This window comes from Poecilia formosa, unplaced genomic scaffold, assembly GCF_000485575.1.
Source record: "Poecilia formosa unplaced genomic scaffold, Poecilia_formosa-5.1.2 Scaffold9, whole genome shotgun sequence".
NCBI lineage: Eukaryota > Metazoa > Chordata > Actinopteri > Cyprinodontiformes > Poeciliidae > Poecilia > Poecilia formosa.
This window is the reverse complement of record NW_006799948.1, coordinates 3,260,019-3,265,581: the sequence shown is the minus strand read 5'-3', so window position 1 is coordinate 3,265,581 and position 5,563 is coordinate 3,260,019. Positions and strand designations below refer to the sequence as shown.

At 39.1% G+C, this 5,563-nt stretch overlaps 1 long non-coding RNA gene across 1 annotated transcript in view; it reads left to right on the top strand.

The window, feature by feature from the left end:
* The first annotated feature begins 539 nt into the window (after positions 1-539).
* The window catches only part of LOC107833855 (uncharacterized), a 15,090-nt gene continuing 10,066 nt past the window's right edge, over positions 540-5,563 (top strand). Inside the window, exons 1-2 of the long non-coding RNA XR_001659631.1 lie at positions 540-1,234; positions 5,243-5,246. This is a non-coding gene — a long non-coding RNA (uncharacterized LOC107833855). The remainder of the gene's footprint in view (positions 1,235-5,242; positions 5,247-5,563) is intronic.

Here is a 5,563-nt window from a genome sequence, read left to right as displayed (position 1 = left end):
CACACACACACACATTTTTCTGGTGTATCAAATACTTATTTCACACAATAAAATGGAAATTAGTTACTTAAAAATCATACATTGTATTTTTCTGGATTTTTGTTTTAGATTCCATCACTCACAGTTGAAGAGTAAATATGATAAAAAATTACAGTCTTCTACAAGCTTTGCAAGTGGGAAAACCTGAAAAATCAACAGTGTATCAAATACTTGTTCTCCCCACTGTATATATATATATATATATATAACAATATCTTGCCAAGTTAATTCATTTATGCGACTTTATTCATGATTTCTGCTTTTTGTGCTTGTTGGATTTTGCTTCCTTTAATCAGTATTGCTCTTATTAGCTCTTATGAACTTTATTATTTATTATCATGCCACTTTGCTTCCATTCATAACTGTTTCCAATCAGCCATAATGGAGGGATTTTTTATTTTTATTTTTTAGCATGAACCATATTTAAGTTCAGACTAGGTCACTTCAGGAAATCAGGTTATCTTTGTCTGATTAAATTAAAAACAGTACAAATCTGTAAAATGAAAACACTCTTTAAATCCACTGTATATTAGTGACAGTGATAGCTTCCTGGCCTTATTATGCCTTCAGATGTTGTTTTATTTTGCTTTGGTGTTCAACATGCCCATGAAAGTGATTGTGCCCTAGATATTTGCGAAGCGTGTAATGCTGCACAGCGAATCAGGCAAGGTATATCACTGACGTCCCGCTTCAACATGTCGTGTTGTGCACCATATGGACCCGTGTCAGGACGCATATCTGTTTTAAAGTGCAAGTGGTTCTCAAGGACATGTCATGTAGTCATGCAAACATTAAAAGGATGAGGCAGTTTGACGAGAAAAAAGAAAAAAAAACAACAACACTGAAAGTCTCGCGCTACGGCTAGGAGATATTTTCTACAACAAATCGAAATTCGTCACAAATTACTCACTGATTTCCATGTGTTTTTGTTAAAAAGAAATTACAGAAAAGTAGACTCAGGTGGTGTATTTTAACATTTGTTTATGTTTTTTTGTTTTGTTTTTTACAAAAATTGACAATAAAAATACAACCGGATGCTAAGGAAGTTTGGCAAAATGCATGTTTAAAAAGGGGGAATCCACTTTTCGGCAGGCAGTGTGTGTATTCTAGTTGATGACATCATAAGAGGCACAGAAATCGAGGTGATTTGTTGCCATTTGGGCTGCACTGTTGCTCTACATCAAAAAGTCCCTGGGTTCAAAAGTCAAATTACAGACTTCCTTCTTTCTAAAACACAGTCAGTCCCACAAGTTTCAACTTTCATACAGAAGTTTAATACACAAAAATAAAATGCCTTGAATTTCTATAGGCTGCACTTGCTCACAAGGTGTTATTCACTATAAATAAAAGTTATAGGAGTGTACCTGTTTGCCATGACAACCATTTTTCATAGGGTATGAGAGCTCATATTAGGACAGCTTTATGTTGTGACTCCACTGCTTTTTCTGTTGATTTATTTTTTTTCGGAATCCTCCTTAGGATCAAAGTTAAAATCTTTAGTTTCCATGGTCATATAAGCCTTATTTCCATCTCCGTACATAGATGTCTCTTCAGAAACATTATGCCAAGCTTGAGTAATGAAAAAAATTTGGCCTGAGGACGGAACCACTTAGCGCTGCTTTGAGTGCACTCAGAGATCCATTTGGAGGAAACATACGTGGCGGCCTCGGCATTCGCGTTCTTGCTTTCTTCACTTCCAGGTCGACGGAAGACAATGTTGTTAAATCAAGGAAACATGGGCGACGTGCTCACCCCACGTCAGCAATGCAATCTCGGCTCTGAAAAGAAGAAAACAGAAGGTTTCGCCCAAAATGGAGCTTGGGAAAGTTGACAAACAGGGACGCCAGTAGTCCGCATTTCTAATTTCTGGGTGAAAACCTTTACCACAGTCAAGTAGGGGTTCCACAGGGCTGTGTACCAACCGACTAAACAAAATAGCCATGTTGGTGGGCAACACAATTGAGCAAAAAATGTCATAGGTAAATAAAAACTGATGGCATAATTTCTTGACAGTCAACGTTCGGGATCAAGAAAGACGAAGCTCCCGTATATATTTATTGCTCCGACTGTTCATGTTGGACAATTAGCCATTCCCTGACATTTGAGGAACAAGACCAATGCATTACATGAGTAACATGTTTTCTTTTCTTTCCCATTTTGATGGGCCTATATTGAGTCACAATGATAGTGCAGGGGAATTGGAAGTAATACCTACTTGTAGAATAATCTCAAAATCTTTGATCAATTTAGCAAAATGATAAATTGCTTCACTTGTATGTAGAATATTTTTCAGGAAGTGGATTTTGTTTTAGATTTTTGAGACATCTTAACCATCAGTAAAGGGTTCTGAGGCTAATTGTTGACTCATGCCTTTATACTGACTCTTCCCTCAGCGAGTCAGTACAGGTGTTGGCAGGCAGCGTGGAAAACAGATGCTGATTTATTCAACCTGAGAAAGCGCGGCATGACTTCCCCTGTCTTTGTGTCCCATTGTTTTCTACAAGCCAACTTGTGTTTGTGGAGGGGGTGGGGGGGGCAATTTTTTCCTCTGATTTGTCCGTTAAAAGGGGAGCGAGCGCAACCGGAAGCTGTTCGGACCTGACAAACGGCAGCCTAAACCGGGTCAATTACAGACAGGGGGTACTTTAAAGCCAACCGGCGGAGATAGGAGTCGAATCCCTCATTTGCGGAAACGGTGTGTGCTTAATGAACAATGCCGTTATCATAAGCTCTGTTGATCACAGAATTAAAATCCGTTCTGCCGAGGCGACCGGTCGACTTCAAGAGAGTGCGCGACATCTCTCACAATGGTGCAAACAGATTCATTATTTGAAGCATAATTCCCGCCCCCCCGCCTCCTCCCCATCCTCCTCCCTCGCTGGCACAATTAATAAATCAGACTTTTCATCGTCACGGCCCAGTGGGACTGAACAGGTCGTGTTATTAAAAAGCCATCGCTGCCTCACTCAGTGATCTCGGGGAAAAGGACTAAATTGGAATGGTAATGTATTATTGCTCTCAACTGGTGGTTATATTCTAAGCTTAGGTTTGCAGAGAAGATGTCCGGCTCTCTGCTGTCCAGTCGAAAGTTATTATCAAGTTGACAAATGCCAGCGTAACGACTTTTGCTTCTTTTTCCTTTTGTTGACTTCTTTGATGTCTACTAGTTCATCCCAGTCCTGTTTTCTGTCTTGTAAATAGCAGGTCTGTCACAGTGTCATAAACCATTTTTTTTTTCTCGCAAGGAATTGAAGTGCAATTAGAGGCCTAGTCAAAGCATACTCTGAGCAATCATGTTAAAAGAAAATGACCTAAAGCAGGGAAACAGACTACGATAGAAATGTTGCGCGTACTCTGGAGTCTGACCTCCAAAAACTTGTTTTCCTGTTTATTAAACGTCTCCGTACTCTTCATCCACCAGTCATCAGCTTGTCTAATCACACCAGCTGAAGTCACACGCCTCTCGTTTTAGATTTTTCATCTCAGCCCTGATGGATATGCTAAACACAGAGAACCTTTTTCATTAAGGCTTCTCGTGGAAGCCGCCTCTGCTAACATCCAGATTGGGTTCAACTCTCCATCACACTGATTTCTCTGAAGATGAATCTCTGATTGAACAGACCTCTTCAGACAGCTGGCGTCCCCTCGTGTGTGAGTGTGTGTGTGTGTGCGTGCGTGCGTGCGTGTGTTGCCCTGTTAACAGCGTTGTAATAAAGAAGAAGAAGTTTAAAAAAAAAGGCCTTCTAGAAGATGAAACTGAAGGAATGCACGTTGTGTGGCCAAACTGAAAATGAGTCCTTTATGTGAAATTAGCTCTGTCTCTGCTCCTCTCAGCCGCGCTCTGCACTGCTGAGACGAAAGCTACAGAAAAAGGTAGCCCGTAATTAAATGCCAAACATCTTAGACGTTTGTGCAGTGACACTTAACAGAGGCTGATAGATAAAATCCCCCAGTGAGGCAGCTAGATGAAATAGATTCTTTTATGTTGTCCTCCGCTCCTTTTGAGTTTTTTTTTTTTTCTCAAATCACAGCTCTGGAATCTCTGCACCGGCATAATGAATCTGCGGCACGAGGTAGGCTGTCTGTGCCAATGCGGTGAGTCGTCACGGCAACGTTGGAAGAGTTGTAAAGATTTGGGCATTTACATCTCATCTTTGGTTGGAATATGGTTGTTTCCTAATAGAAAGTGAAATGTGTCCCTATGGTTAAGGCGTTTTTAAACACTGACTTGCTAAAGTACCGATTTCAATGCCTATTCAATTTGTTCTGGATAGATTTAGTGTGTATGCTCCAATCACTTGATGACCCCCCTTAAATATGTTTTCGATTTTTCACATTTTACACATAATCATGCATTTTTTTTAATACCAGACTAATATAACCTGAACTTTATGCGAGTCTTTTATGTCCTTATGGAGGAATTGTGTTTTAATTAAACCCCTAGAAGGTTTTTAAGCATCCCTGAACCAATGGCATCTGTTTGATTTTAAGTTCAGGCTTTGACTGAGCCAGTCCTCAATTTTATTTATTTTTAAAGCTTTTTGCAATGGTGTGCTTTGGTTAATTGCCCTGCTCCAAATGATAACAGGATTTTGCAACCCAGTCATAGGCTTAAATCACAATCTAAATATGACTTTTTGAAGATATAATCTTTTTTATCTTTTTTTTTTTTTTAATTGATTCTGTCTTTAACATAGAATTCCTTGGTAAACATGGTTGTATTTTGCCGTTTCATCAGAGAAGAGCTCGTCACGCAACAGTTTCATGGAAATAATTTGATCAAATTCTTCAATTATGTGTGCGTGCAAGCATCTAATTAAATAGCTGGTGACCCTTTAGTTCTGGTATTTATCTAGTTCCCAGTGCAGACATAAATGGATTTGGAAGCCCTTAAAGCCTTGGCAAAATCAAGTGAAACTTTTCTGTTTGTTGCTGCCTCATCACAGGAAGAGAATTAACTCATTTTATTTTTTGTCTCATCAATTGTGTCAGGACAGTGCATTTTTTTTTTTTGCAACTCGAGTAGCAAGCAGACTGGATTCGTAGTTCAACAAAAGACACGGTACAGCTTGTTTTGCATTTCTGTAAAGGAAACTGGATTAGTATCAATTAGTCAGATTCCTTTGTTTCTTTACGGTGCTGAAAAGCCAACAGATGCTGGAAGAAAAGCCTTTCTTCTCAGGCATTGTCCGGGGAATTTGAGATTTGTTTAGTAGTCACAAATAAAGGTGCTTATCGTCTACAGTTTATAAATCTCCTACTTACGAAAGGGAAAATGAAACATTTTTTTTGTTTTTTGGACCTCTCTAAAGAACTCATTTCAAAATAAATCATGAAAATTTACAAGGGATGTGTTATTTTTCATATGTAAATGCATCGTATCCCATCCAATTTGAATGATTGTGAGTTTCTAATATGTTGGTTGATTTGTGTTTGGTCATCAAGTCCTGCTGCCATCATCTAAGACGTTTCTCTTATCGCAACGTTGATTTATTCTTCAAGGCTGCGGATCCTAGAACACCTC